General features: G+C 37.9%; 1 pseudogene; it reads left to right on the top strand.

Annotated features, from left to right (window-relative positions):
* Positions 1–10,810: 10,810 nt before the first annotated feature.
* On the top strand, positions 10,811–12,439 carry LOC110259182 (annotated as a pseudogene).
* Positions 12,440–15,151: the final 2,712 nt, after the last annotated feature.

The raw sequence follows: 15,151 nt of genomic DNA, 5'->3' as shown, positions 1-15,151 counted from the left end.
TAAAAGCCCAGGACCAGATGGCTTCACAGGTGAATTTTACCAAACATATAAAGAGGAATTGGTGCCCATCCTCCTTAAACTCTTTCAAAAGGTTGAAGAAGAAGGAATACTCCCAAAGACATTCTATGAGGCCACCATCACCCTCATTCCAAAACCAGGCAGAGATACCACCAAAAAAGAAAACTATCGCCCAATATCATTGATGAATATAGATGCAAAAATTCTCAACAAAATCTTAGCCAACCGAATCCAACAACATATCAAAAAAATTATACACCATGACCAGGTTGGGTTCATCCCAGGTTCACAAGGATGGTTCAACATACGCAAATCAATCAGCATCATACACCACATTAACAAAAAAAAAAGTCAAAAATCATATGATCATCTCAATAGACGCAGAAAAAGCATTTGACAAAGTTCAACATCCATTCATGATCAAGACCCTCGCCAAAGTGGGTATAGAGGGAACATTCCTGAATATAATCAAAGCCATTTATGAGAAACCCACAGCAAATATAATCCTCAATGGGGAAAAACTGAAAGCCTTCTCACTCAAATCTGGAACAAGACAGCGATGCCCACTCTCACCACTGCTCTTCAACATCGTTTTGGAAGTCTTAGCCACAGCAATTAGACAAACAAAAGAAATAAAAGGCATCCATATAGGAAGAGAAGAGATCAAACTGTCACTGTATGCAGATGACATGATTCTATACCTAGAAAACCCGAAGGACTCAACCCCAAAACTCCTTGAACTGATTCATAAATTCAGCAAAGTGGCAGGATATAAGATTAACATTCAGAAGTCAGTTGCATTTCTGTATACCAGCAATGAAACATTAGAAAAGGAATACAAAAAGACGATACCTTTTAAAATTGCACCTCACAAAATCAAATACCTCGAAATATACCTGACCAAGGAGGTAAAGGACCTATATGCCGAGAACTGTAAAACCTTAATCAAAGAAATCAAAGAAGATGGAAAGAAATGGAAAGATATTCCATGTTCCTGGATTGGAAAAATCAATATTGTAAAAATGCCATACTACCCAAAGCAATCTACAGATTCAATGCAATCCCTATCAAATTACCCAGGACATTTTTCACAGAACTAGAACAAACAATCCAAACATTTATATGGAACAACAAAAGACCCAGAATCGCCAAAGCAATCCTGAGAAACAAAAACCAAGCAGGAGGCATAACTCTCCCAGACTTCAAGAAATACTACAAAGCCACAGTCATCAAAACAGTGTGGTACTGGTATCAAAACAGACAGACAGACCAATGGAACAGAACAGAGAATCCAGAAATAAACCCTGACACCTATGGTCAATTAATCTTTGACAAGGGAGGCAAGAACATCAAATGGGAAAAGGAAAGTCTATTCAGCAAGCATTGCTGGGAAACCTGGACAGCTGCATGCAAAGCAATGAAACTAGAACACAACCTCTCACCATGCACAAAAATGAACTCCAAATGGCTGAAAGACTTAAATAGAAGACAGGACACCATCAAACTCCTAGAAGAAAACATAGGCAAAACACTCTCTGACATCAACATCATGAATATTTGCTCAGGTCAGTCTCCCAAAGCAATAGAAACTAGAGCAAAAATAAACCCATGGGACCTCATCAAACTGAAAAGCTTTTGCACAGCAAAGGAAACCCAAAAGAAAACAAAAAGACAACTTACAGAATGGGAGAAAACAGTTTCAAATGATGCAACCGACAAGGGCTTAATCTCTAGAATATATAAACAACTTATACAACCCAACAGCAAAAAAGCCAATCAATCAATGGAAAAATGGGCAAAAGACCTGAATAGACATTTCTCCAAAGAAGATATACAGATGGCCAACAAACACATGAAAAAAATGCTCAATATCGTTGATTATAAGAGAAATGCAAATCAAAACTACCATGAGATACCACCTCACACCAGTCAGAATGGCCATCATTAATAAATCCACAAATAACAAGTGCTGGAGGGGCTGTGGAGAAAAGGGAACCCTCCTGCACTGCTGGTGGGAATGTAAACTGGTACAGCCACTATGGAGAACAGTTTGGCGATACCTTAGAAATCTATACATAGAACTTCCATATGACCCTGCAATCCCACTCTTGGGCATCTATCCGGACAAAGCTCTACTTAAAAGAGACACATGCACCCGCATGTTCATTGCAGCACTATTCACAATAGCCAAGACATGGAAACAACCCAAATGTCCATCGACAGATGATTGGATTTGGAAGATGTGGAATATATACGCAATGGAATACTACTCAGCCATAAAAAAGAATGACATAATGCCATTTCTAGCAACATGGATGGAACTAGAGACTCTCATCCTGAGTGAAATGAGCCAGAAAGACAAAGACAAATACCATATGATATCACTTATAACTGGAATCTAATATCCAGCACAAATGAACATCTCCACAGAAAAGAAAATCATGGACTTGGAGAAGAGACTTGTGGCTGCCTGATGGGAGGGGGAGGGAGTGGGAGGGATCAGGAGCTTGGGCTTATCAGACACAACTTAGAATAGATGTACAAGGAGATCCTGCTGAGTAGCATTGAGAACTATGTCTAGATACTCATGTTGCAACAGAAGAAAGGGTGGGGGGAAAAATGTAATTGTAATGTATACATGTAAGGATAACCTGACCCCCTTGCTGTACAGTGGGAAAATAAAAAAAAATTATATAAAAAAAAGAGCTTGGTCTGGGTCTTTGGGCTCTCTTATGCCTCTGAGCCATCCTCCAGCACAGCTACAGCTCAGACAGTCAGCTCTTCTTTCATGACCCCAGCTCTCACTGGGCTACCTGACCCCTTACTACTCTCTAGGTTCATCAACATTTTGCTTTTTGTCTGTTTCATTATATTATCTTTACACTTCTGTAAATGCTATCTTATTTGAAGTCTCTCAAGACATCTGGGTTTGATTCTTGCTCCTGCTGAAATATTCATTCATACAATGGCCACACCTTAAAAGGGGCATTATTTTGGTTTTGTTGAATGTAAGGTGATTTACATGTTTTCTTCAAAGAAGACATTTTCAACAAGGAAATGATATTTATTACAACATATAACTTTGACATTCAGCCGACTGATGAAACATTTCAAAGGGTACACTGGATGTGGTAAGCTGGGCTAGATAAATCGATGATTCTTTCTGCATAGGCTGTCCAAGCATTCTTTTTTTTTAAATTATTTTTATTAGAATATAGTGGATTTACAGTGTTATCAATTTCTGCTATATAACATAGTGACCCATTTAACCATCTATATACCTTCTTTTTCTCATATTATCTTTCATCATGGTCTGTCCCAAGAGAGTGACCAAATGTTCTTGACTTGATTTTGTCAAGAGATCTTTCTTCTGACACAGTAATCCCTGAAGATTCTCACAGAACTAAGAATACAGCCCAGGTCTATGTTGGGTGCTGACCTAAAAGACGCATGTGATCTGTTCCTCATGCTGTCTTTGGAGTCGTTTCTATCATCCTTCCTTTCTTTCCTTTAGTTCAGTTGTGCTGGCCTCCTAACTGATCTTTCACTGACCAAACACTCTAACTTCAGAAGCACCTTAAGTAGTGTGGCTTCTGCTTGGACTGTTCTTTCCCAAGTAGCTTGCTGACCTGTTCTTTGTTTGTAAATTTCTTAAATGCTAATCCCCATTGACCTGCTTATTTTTTTTCATCATAGGACTGTTAATTATGACATACTGTATATCTACTTATGAGTTATTTATAGCTCCATACTTCCCTTGGATAATCCCAATGAAAATAGGTTCTTTGACCACTTTTAGGGCCCATCCACCAGTGCCTATGGTGCTACCTGGCCTAAGGCAGCAACTCCATAAATACTTAGCTGAGTGAGCAAATGAATGAGTGGTGAGTAATAATAGTAAGAGAAACCCAACAAAAAATAAAATATTTCTCCATAAGAAATTCTTGAGAAGAATGTGTTCTGCAGTCTAAGCCCCCTCTTTTTATACCACCCCTCTGGTTTTGTTACAAAGCTCAATGAAAGGAAATTATTTCAAAATGATAGGTCTCAGGAGATTTGTTTTATGGCACTAGTTGCAAGAGAAGATGAAGAAAAAAGAACCAATGCAAAGAGGAATAAATTTGAAAGAGGAAGACATCTCAGAGGAGAGGCGAAGAGATTACTTGTCTCAGTTTAAATCTATTTATAATTCCTTCACTTATCCCATTAGCCTGCCCACCACAGTGTACTAATTGTATCCTTGAATCATGTTCAAGGTTTTCTTCCTCTTCAAAATCAGGGGCAGGTGTGAAGTGTGCCTGTGTTCCTCCAATAGCAGCAGTTTTAAATCTCATGGAAGTAAATTCAAATGTTTTAAGTCCCACTCTAGGAATCAGAGGCCAAGAGTCAAAATATACCTGATTAATGCATACTTGTTTTAAAAAATGGGTGATATTGGGGCCCAAGCAAGGCTGTCTCAAAATGTGCTTCAATAGCATATTGATTATTTTAAATTTAAGGTACTTATGAAGTAGCCAGTGTAAGAGGGAAACCCTGACCCTCCTGTCTCCCTGAAAGGAGAAAATAAATCTCTCATGTGAAAGTTACCCTCCCTGCATTTGCAGGTAAATGGACATCCGGGCCAGGGAGCCCATAAACACCAACCTGTAACTTCTTTAATTTACCACTTCAAGCCCAAACTCTGTTCCTTCACTACCAAAACACCCAGTGCCTAAGTTTCTTTGTCCTGTCAATTCTTACAAATTTATTGGTTTTTGTCTAAAATTAAAAAAAAAAGCTGCTTGCTTTAGCCACTTTTTAGGTCCAATTTCTATACCTCTGTGTACATGATGAAAATGTGTTTCTTTTGCTTCCGTTAATCTGTCCAATGTCTATTTTATTAGTAGTTCAGCCACACGAAATCAAGAGGGTAGAGGGGGAAATTTGCCCCTCTCCAACAGTGGCTCAGATAATATAAATATTCATCTTCAATACAGTTTATGAAGTAATATGACCATTCCTCTGAATAACCCAAATGATTGGCTGTTATGATGCCAGAAAGAAAATGCAAAATTTTGTGGACACTTTATGGATACTCTCATATATTAATATCGTTGTAGAAAAATAAGGTAAATACTTGAAAACTACTATTGTATTTTAAAAGTATAAAAAAGATCTCAAACAGAAATTGCTAATCTAGCTTCAATATATTATTATTTTTTACAGCTGAACCTGTGGCATATGGAAGTTCTCAGGTCAGGAATTGAATCCAAGCTGTAGCTGCAACCTACACCACAGCACAGCTGTGGCAACACCAGATCCTTTAACCCACTGGGCCCAGCTGGGATGGAACCTGCTTCCTCTCAGTGAGCCAAGCCACTGCATTTGGATTCTTAACCCACTGCATCACAGCAGGATCTCCTCAATATATTATTTTTAAAGCTAGTGTAAAAAGTATAGTATTATAGCTATACAAATGTTTTAAACTGAAAAATGAACTCCATGCTTTTTATTGGCTGAGAAATTTAATATTCTTTCCCATAGAGTAAATTGATTTATAATTAGCTAAAACCAATAAATACAAACTCTCCTATCTAGTATTTTTGTGGCACATAAAAAATTAAATTCTTTTGTCTTAGTAGTTACTCAGAATAGCTTACACATAGCTTCTTCTAGACAAGAATTTTAACTTCCAAAGTCAATTGCTTTTTCTGCCAGTTACTGCAATTGGTAGCAATCTCATTTAATTTTAATGAGTTTTAGCCAGCTACTGCATATGCCATATATTTAAATCAATATAATATTTTAAAAATCAGAAAAGTGAATTTTATTCTATAAAGCCATGCTATTTCAGGAACAAAAACAAAACCTCACACTTTGCTTGTTTGTTATTATTATTCAAGATCAATAATCAAATTTCTCCTTTTCTATTTTCTTTAGACAAAACTCTATGCCCTGGCAATGAGTTAATAGTCACAAAAATTCAAGTGACTCTTCCTTCTTATATGTGTATCACAATGATTGACTTTTTAAGTGACAGAATTTTCATTTTAACTTGGACTGGCTTATAAGGAAATGCAATTTTTGATGTCTGCCAACTACTGCTGGAGTCAATATTATCTGAAAAGCATGGCCTCTTATTTCAGACAGCTCATAACCTTGATGTGAACATTAAAAGCTTTAGTTTTTGTTTGCTTGCATAGATTATCATTCAGAGTTCTCTTGCTTAGTATATTCCTGCATATTAAATATTAAACATAAACTCAATGGCATTATACCTACTTGACATCGTCAAAGCCGCAGATCCAAGTATTGCCACAGTAATCAGATCAGAAAGTATGTTGAGGGAACAAAGGAGGATTGGAATTTGCTCCCACACTTTGTCATTCCACGGGGGCTTCAAAATGAACCCTGCACTAGATGTTGAAGTCCTTTCTTTGTGGCATCACTGTTATTTTAGTTCAGGCCTGCATTGTCTCTTGTCTAAAAATTATTTCTCCATTTCCCTTCCTTTGCCTAACATGGTTACTCTGCCTCTAGTTTTTCTCCTTTAATGCCTCCTATGTACATTGACTCTAAACTCTTCTTTTATTAAAGATTTCTATATATATATATATACATATGTGCATATATTTTTTTCCAGACTCTAAACTCTTTTCCTCCTCATATAAGATCTTCTCAATATGACTGCAAATCCCCTGTTGAGTCTTGTTATCTGGGCCATTTACCCAGCATTCCAAACCCTGGAATCCGTTTCTGCTTTTCCCAAAAGGCTAAGCCTATTCGTGCCTCAATATCATGGCAGATATCCTTCCTCTACATGAGTAAATGCCTTCAAAATTAGAAAGACGTGAAAGTGATTGATGTATTATTATTAAAATTGTAATATCTACTAATTTGCATATGCATAAGTATGCTTTAAAAAAAATGTTTTACTCACTTAGAAATATTCTTCACCAAAATACCTGAGTAGTTATTTTAACTCAGGGAAAAATAACACAAAACCTCACTTCAGATACAGAAACTGTACACAAAGCAATTCGAAAATCTAATGTACTCTACAGTTAATTAAAACAATCACCCACCATGTAGCTCTATGATCAGAAAGAAAAGGAAAAATAAAACCTTGGAGTTCCTGCTGTGCTGAAGCCAGTTCTTGATCCAGCTTGTCTCTGTGAAGATGCTGATTCAGTCCCTAGCCCAGGGAGCAGTGGATTAAGGACCTGGTGGTGATGCAGGTTGCAGTTGTAGCTTGGATTTGATCCTAGGCCTGGGAGATTCTATATGCTGGGTGTGGCTGAAAAAGAAAAAGAAAAAAAAGAAAAATAATTGCTCCTGTTGGCATAATTAGTCTGGTTTTGAGGCTCCTTCAATTTATTTTCTCTAATGAGTGTTTTGGACTCAACTGGATCTTACTAAGAACCATCTCTCTCTCCTGTCAACTTTGTTGTCTTTCAGAGCCCCTGTCTTCTATCACAATTGGAGTCTCTATGCATCATACTAACCTGCACCCGACTCTATTTCATACCCTATGGTGCACCTTGGGCCAGGCCAGTTATCTTCCTCTTTTAGGACAGATGTACTTTTAGGTAAAGAGAATTATGAGGATGTCTCTCACCCACAAGGGTCAGATACTCAAGGGAAGAACAGCTATCGATTGTCTTTCTTGAGTGAAATGTATTTGCATACATGCATATCCATGCAAGTCCATCACTCCAACCCCAGGAGTGGTTTGCATTGTGTCCTTACTACTGGGTCTCAGAATTCAACGTTTCCTCACGTGTTTCCTCCATTGTAGTGGAAGAAGTTCACATTAAGAAAACATCAACACCACCTAGTGCTTTTGCATCATCTTTTTGCCTCATGTATGTACAACATTTGAGATTCCTTTTTCCCATTCTTTGTCACTCCTGTGAATGCTCTACAACTTCAGTGCCCTTCTCAGACATCACATGTGTGATGACTTGGGGTTCCTCAGTCACTCCTTCCTGGGTCATAGCTCTAGGGTTTCTCTCATCCCACAGTACAGATCCTTTGTGAGTCAGTCCCACATACCTGTAAATGATCAAGAGCACTGTACTAGTCATGGAGACAGTCATGAATTACAAGTTGAAGAAAGATGCTCAAGTGCTGGGTACAAGGTGTCCAAATTCAGTATCATTGGTGGCAATCCAGGTGTCAGTGGGGCCGTGCACCCTCTGGAGGCTCCAGGAGAGAATGAGCTCCTTCTTCCATCTTCCAGTCACACAGGCTTTCCTTGACTTCATCCATCATCACACTCCCACACCTGTCTCCATGCACAGTTCTTGTGTGTCTTCTCTCTCTATGGTAATGCACCCTCAGCTTCTCTATTATAAGTTCAGGTATGACAGCCTTTAGCACCATTCCCCCAACATCATCTGGGATAATGTCTCCTTCTCAAAATCTTTACAAATGATCACATCTCTATGTCACGTAAGATAATATGCATACGTTGTGGGAATTAGGTCCTGATATCCTGGGGAACATTCTTTAGCCTCCAATAACAACAAAAAAAGATACTCTTTCACAGTGCTAGGCACAGACCTATACCCTATGTCTTTTAAATTATTCTCTACTCTTTGCTCTCTCCATATAATATAAGAGAAAAGCTGTTTAAAAAGGTTAAGAGTTTTTCCTACTATCTCAAAGTCAGGTCTAGGCTCAAGTTCACATTTTTCTAGGTCAAAAGCCACTATTTTTCAGTGAAGTCAGAGTGCCTTAAAAGGAAATATTAAAGATAAAATACTCTACCAGATGACTTGCATAATAGCATAAATTACAATATGAAGTTTCCCTTGACATTAAAATAGCAGACCTGATTTAGATGAAAAACATAACAGTTTCCTTCTTTCATTAAGGGTAAATGCGTACTTTAAGCTGTGACTCTTCTAGCCATAAACAGTATAAGCTCTCCAGTTTGTTTCGCTGAGGCTCTATACAAATGAGTATTTTTAAGAAGAGGTTTTTTTAATTCCTTTATTTATTATAGCATAAATGTTGTAAAACATTGTGAACTACAAAAGCTTACTGCCAGCAAATAGTGAATAATTACCTAGTACTGGGGTTCTAAATAAGACTCATACCAACAAACAGATGTTAGTAGGATTTTGGCTGCAGGTTTTTGCCTGCAGGAAGTCATTAAAAAATAAGTGAAAAATCAAGTTTGTTCCCTTCGTAGCAGAATTTCTACCCTTTGGAGCCATTCAGGGAAGCTTATTTTCGGACCCAAGCAATGGTTCCCATGTTAAATGGTAATCACTCTAGTATTTATGGACTCCATGTAAAATAATCCCAGACAGGACACATGATCTTCTCTGCATTTACTTTCAGGCTATTTAAGAAAAGGAGTTCTGGACAAACTAAACATTAAAAAAAAAAAAAAAATCCTACCCTTCAGTAAATTTCATAGTTCCCTCTTACAAAATCATATTGTGGTCTATTTGTGTATTCTTAGTGACTTTTCCCTATCTGGAAAGTAGCATTGTATTCCAGTTGTGCAAGCACTGAAATTTGTATTCCAAAATGGTTGAGGCATAGGAAGAAAGTCGTGATTGAAACCAAGGTGCAGATCATGATGCTTAATACTCAGGGCTTTTCTTTCTCACGTTCTTACATCTTAGCATCCTAATGATCCTACAAGTTACTTTTCCAACTCACGAGTTTGCAATGACCTAAATGACTTAAAAAGAAGGTGTATTTTCTTTTTTGTCAGCTGAAGGTAAATTTCGTATATTTTTCATAAGAGAATATTTTTTCATTAACACATATTTTTAGGTAATATCAACAAATCACTAAAAGAGTGTAGGGCAACAAATAGTAAGTGATCTTTGTGTATCAGCAAGTAGCATAATACAATAAAGAAAAAATATTTTGCTTCAGAAAAGATCTAGAACTATGTAAGAATTCCATGTACAAAAACAAGCAGAGGGTCAAGGATTTCTAAAGCTATGATGCCACACACTTGCCATTAATAAAAATTAAAACAATGTAGTTATGTTGTCACAATTTTTGTTCATAGGCAATGAGTGAATTATTCCTCTAAAGCTTTAAAATGTCAGGTTTATTTTAATATACTCTTGAATTTCCCAAAAGTTGAAAATAAAAAATGCAAGAACAAAATAATGTTTCATTTTTATATTATTTTGATGTATGACACTTAATACTCACCCTGAATTGGAATTGGTGATATGTATTAGAAATCAGATGAGTAAATAATGTGTGTCATGGGAGAGCTATTATAGACAGTACTTTCCGGTTTCAACAGAAGAATGACATTTAAAGGAATTACTTTGTTCATGTAAGAATGGACTGTTTATTCTCCTAACTGTTATATCCTGCCTTTTAAGTTTAGGTAAAAATCTATTTAAATTTCAGTGTTTTCCTACTTTTAGTTTTGTGGAAAAAGAGGTGGGAAATCCTAGCCACCCATGCAATGCAGTAAAATCCCTGCAGCATGAATCCCAAACTCAAATTACTGTTTCAAGGACTCCAATATTTATGTCACTGAAAACTTCCTGAGGCCAATTTGTATTTTGCTGTTTTCTACAGGATTGATGCTAATGGATTTTTTTTTTCCTTTCTGGGAAGTCATGTTTGGGAACAAAATTGTGTTAAATACAACACCTTATGTTCATTTTCTTTTTCTTTTTATGATATGAGTAAAAGGTATCCGTATGGTTGTGACTTGTTTGTGTGTTTAGTAAGAATTCCCATAGGTAAAGTCTATGAGATTTTTTTTGTCTTGTCAGCTCCTGTTTAGAGGAGGCTTTGAGGCCTATGAGTGGGCCTCACCATGATTTTGGCTGTGCAGTATTTGGATGAATCAATGAGCTGGGAGAGAAACCTCACCCCAGGTGAGAAGTGCAGCAACATGCGGTGGGACCACCAGAGCATTTGTAAATATTATCTTTGTGGGTTTTGTCCAGTGGAATTATTCACAAACATTCATTCTGATCTTGGGCCATGTGAAAAAATTCATGATGAAAATCTACGAAAACGGTATGAGAAGAGTTCTCATTTTATGAAGGTTGGCTACAAGAGTTTTTTTGCAATATGTACAGAGCTTACTTGCAGAAGTAGAGCATAGAATTAGACGAGGCCATGCTCCTTTGGCATTATCTCAAAACCAGCAGTCTTCTGGGGCAGCTGGCCCAAAAGGCAAAAATGAAGAAAAAATTCAGGTTCTAGCAGATAAAATTGATGTACTCCTGCATCAGATTGAAGAATTAGGATCTGAAGGAAAAGTAGAAGAAGCCCAAGGAATGATGAAATTGGTAGAACAATTAAAAGAAGAGAGAGAATTGCTTAGGTCCACAACTTTGACAACTGAAAGTTTTGCTGCCCAAGAAAAATAGATGGAAGTTTGTGAAGTATGTTGAGCCTTTTTGATAGTGGGAGATGCCCAGTCCCAGGTAGATGACCACTTGATGGGAAAACAGTACATGGGCTATGCCAAAATTAAAGCTACTGTAGAAGAATTAAAAGAAAAGTTAGGGAAAGAACTGAAGAACCTGATCGTGATGAATGTTTGAAAAAGGAGAAGCAAGAATGATAAGAAAGAGAAAAAAAAAGGGGAGAGAGAAAGAAAGAGAGAGGAAAAGACAAAGAGAAGAAGAAGAAAGAGAAAAAGAAAGGGCTCGAGACAGAGAAAGAAGAAAGAGGAGTCGATCATGGAGTCAGTACTCAAGCCGAACTTCTGACCGAAGAAGCAGCAGGTCTCGGGACCATAAAAGATCAACAAAGTAGAGAAAGAAAGTGAAGCAAAAGTAGAGACCAGTGAAGAAGCAGATGCCATGACAGATCAGAAAGAAAGCATAGATCCCATAGTCACGATAGAAGAAAATCAAAAAGCCACAATCTGAAGTCATAAAAATTGGGACAGACAACAAGAAAGAAAATCCAAGTGGAAAGCAAAGAGGGGATCTGATGATAAAAAAAAGTAGTGTGAAGTCCAGTAGTCGAGAAAAACAGAGTGAAGACACAAACACTGAATCAAAGGAAAGTGATACTAAGAATGAGGTCAATGGGACCAGTGAAGACATTAAATCTTAAGGTGACACTCAGTCCAATTAAAACTGATCTGATAAGACCTCAGATCAGACAGAGGACTACCGTTGGAAGATTTTTGGAAGAAAACAGAAAACGGCATAAAGTGAAGATTGACATTTAAATGAGGTGTAAGAAAACTATAGTGGCATAGAAAAAGTATAAAGCTCAGTTAGTTTGTTTTTTTAATTAAAAATTAATTCAGGACTGATGTGACCTACCACATTTCAGAACATGTATTGGTAGCATATATATGCCACTGAAAACTTAGATCCTGTATCATATTTTTTTCTTTAAGACATTTTAAGAAATATTACCTAAACATGTGGCTTGCTCAGTGTTTAATTGCAAGTTTTCATTCTTGGACTTTGAAAACAAGATTAAACGTTAGTATTTGTGTGAAAAAAAAAAAGTCTATGAACATTGTAAAAGTAGAAATGGTTTATGTAGTTTGGGATGAAGTTAGATGGATCACCCCATGTCATGCAGCTATGTGGCAGACCTAGTAAAATCAGGCAGTCCAGCTACAGAACCTACTCTTTGAAGCATAATATAATAATGCCTTCATAAAAGTAACTGCCTCTTACCTGGTTGTGTGGGGGGATTTCTCCTATTTGACAAATGACCTTGTGGTAGATCTCTTTGGGGGTGTTCATGACCTTGTATAACCTCATCCCTCCAGGGCAGGTAGAATCTGTGACGTGCTTCTAACCAGCAGAATGTGGCAAGGGTGATGTGATGTCATTTCCTTGAAGTCATTGACCATGGAAGAGTTGGTTTTGTTGGTCTTGCTGGTAGATTCACTCTATTTACACTCCTTGCTAAAGAAGGAAGCAGCCACACTGGGAAAACCTATAGGGCAAGGTCCTTTGGGAAGCCTCCAGCTTCCAGCTGGCAAGAAGCCTAGCCCTCTGTACTATCCCCAGGTGGAAACAAATTGTACCAAAAAGCTGGTGTGCCTGAAAGTACATTCTTTTCCAGTCAAGCTTCTAGATAAAAGCATAGCCTCACTGACACAATTTCAACCTTAGGAGACCCTAGTGGAGGACTTCTAGTGGAAGACACAGCTTACTTGATTTGGGACCAGTGGAAACTGAAATAAGAGAAGTATGTTGCTTTAAGTTACTAAGTTTGTCGCACTGTGTTACAGAAGACTTAACTAATATAAACCCCAAATGAGTGTGGCTTAAGACAACAACTGTTCATTCAGCTCACAATTCTGTAGGGTAACAATTGGTTTTGACACTACTGCATAATTCTGGTCTCTGCTGATTGGCTCATGGTCACTTACTGGGGCTGTTTCATAAAGGCTTTGGCTGGAACGGCTATCAACTTGGTCCTGTCTCCATGTGTACAGGATATTCTGGAATTGTCCCCAGAAGGCTGGGAGAGTTCTAAGTTCTTAAGAGAACAAACTGAAATGTGCAAGGACTTTTCAAGTCTCTGGAGTGTGACTTTTACTAATGTTCTATTGTCCAGAAGAAGTCACATGGCCAACCCAGACTTAAGAACTGGTCAGTAGGTTCCACCCCTTGAGGGGGGGAATGGAAGAGGGTGGCGATGTTTACAATCCATCACACTGGTATCGCCACTTCTCATTGATAACCACAATGCACTCAGGTGATTGTCTGAATTTTAGGAAAGATTCTTGATTCCTCTTACATTCTCCCTCTCCAATTCACTCTTCTCTGTCTTTTTAACCTAAACATAATTGGTTCATTTCTTTCCAAGATTATTGTATTTTAGTAGAAATACAAGTGACTGGATTTGTACACTCACCACACTACAAATGGGCACCATGTGCAGGAATAAAACAAAATGCTTTCAACTTAGGAAGTCTTCTGGCAGTTTGATGTCTACGGACAAGAATTTGATATAACCCAGAACATTGTATTTGTGTATGTTACTGTTACTGACCTGGGTTCACGGCCCTTTGGTGATGTCAATAGAAGTTGATAAGAGGCCAGACAAAAATTTAGGCATGGCTTTATTGAGGCCCCTGTAGCAGAAGGGAGAGAAAGCAAGCAACGGGTCTCCTTGCTCACTCATTCCCTGAGGGGGGCAAGCTGGTTCCTTATATGCGGCTGAGGTAGGGCAGATCGAAGGGTAGGGCTATAGGGGTGGCTTAGGTGGTCTGCCCATTCTTTTGGTGGTATCATGTGCAAAGGGCACATGATCTACCCTGCTTTTGCTCTAGACTCCTCAGAAATGGCAGTCAAGTTGTTGCTTTTTCTTTGTTTTTAATATTCTTGCTCCAGCTGCACAGGTACACAGTTATTTTTAGTCCTTTATAGTTTCTTTGCATTTTGTTGCTTTAGGAGAATGTTTGCCCAGGTGCAAGCACTGCAGCCACAGCAGCAAAGGGTCTCAGGTCCCAGCCTGTTCATTCCTAAAAGAACTAACACATAGGAGTCTCTTAAATGTCACTTGAAAATTATGAAGTACTAGTTGGGATTTTCTAAGGATGTAGTAAAGAGTGCTATGGGATAGAGAACCACTCAGTTTTTACTTATTGGTTAAACCTGGTTTACTCCTAAATAGGAGTCACAAAGTCTGGTCTACAGACAAAATCTAGACCATTGCCTGATCTTGTAAGCACATAAGTGAAGAAACCTCTTCAGGTTCAACAGGAGAAGAATTAGAAGAAAGAGTGAAAAGACTTTGTGGCCATCTTTGTTTTACCACAGGAATTTTGCTGAATATAATTTATTGGATTGATAGATGCTGAGAAGTTTTACTCAATCTGCTTAGAAATTATGAACATTAGTCAGTGTGAAAAATCCCATTTCTTGCTGGTTTTAGCTCTGTGATGGAGGAAGACACTTGTCTGTTCTTTGGCTTCCTTACCCTGAGGCTCGTGCGCCTGCCTCAGACTTTTTAGTTTTTTTAAATGTGACCTGCTTATCCTCAGCCTTATCCCTTGCCACATAGAAGTGGTGGAAAGGTGGCTTCACATTTAACCAGATTATTCTGCTACTTGATATCCTCTTGATTTATTGGGTTTTGGACCCAGCCAGAAAAATGCAAAACTAGTTTTCAATATTTGGATTCTTCAAATCATTGCCTATTTTGTCTCAATACTGGCTTA

The sequence above is a fragment of the Sus scrofa genome, unplaced genomic scaffold (assembly GCF_000003025.6).
Source record: "Sus scrofa isolate TJ Tabasco breed Duroc unplaced genomic scaffold, Sscrofa11.1 Contig981, whole genome shotgun sequence".
In the NCBI taxonomy this organism is placed as follows: Eukaryota; Metazoa; Chordata; class Mammalia; order Artiodactyla; family Suidae; genus Sus; species Sus scrofa.
Note: the sequence above shows the minus strand (reverse complement) of the source record. Positions and strands in the feature narration are given on the sequence as shown.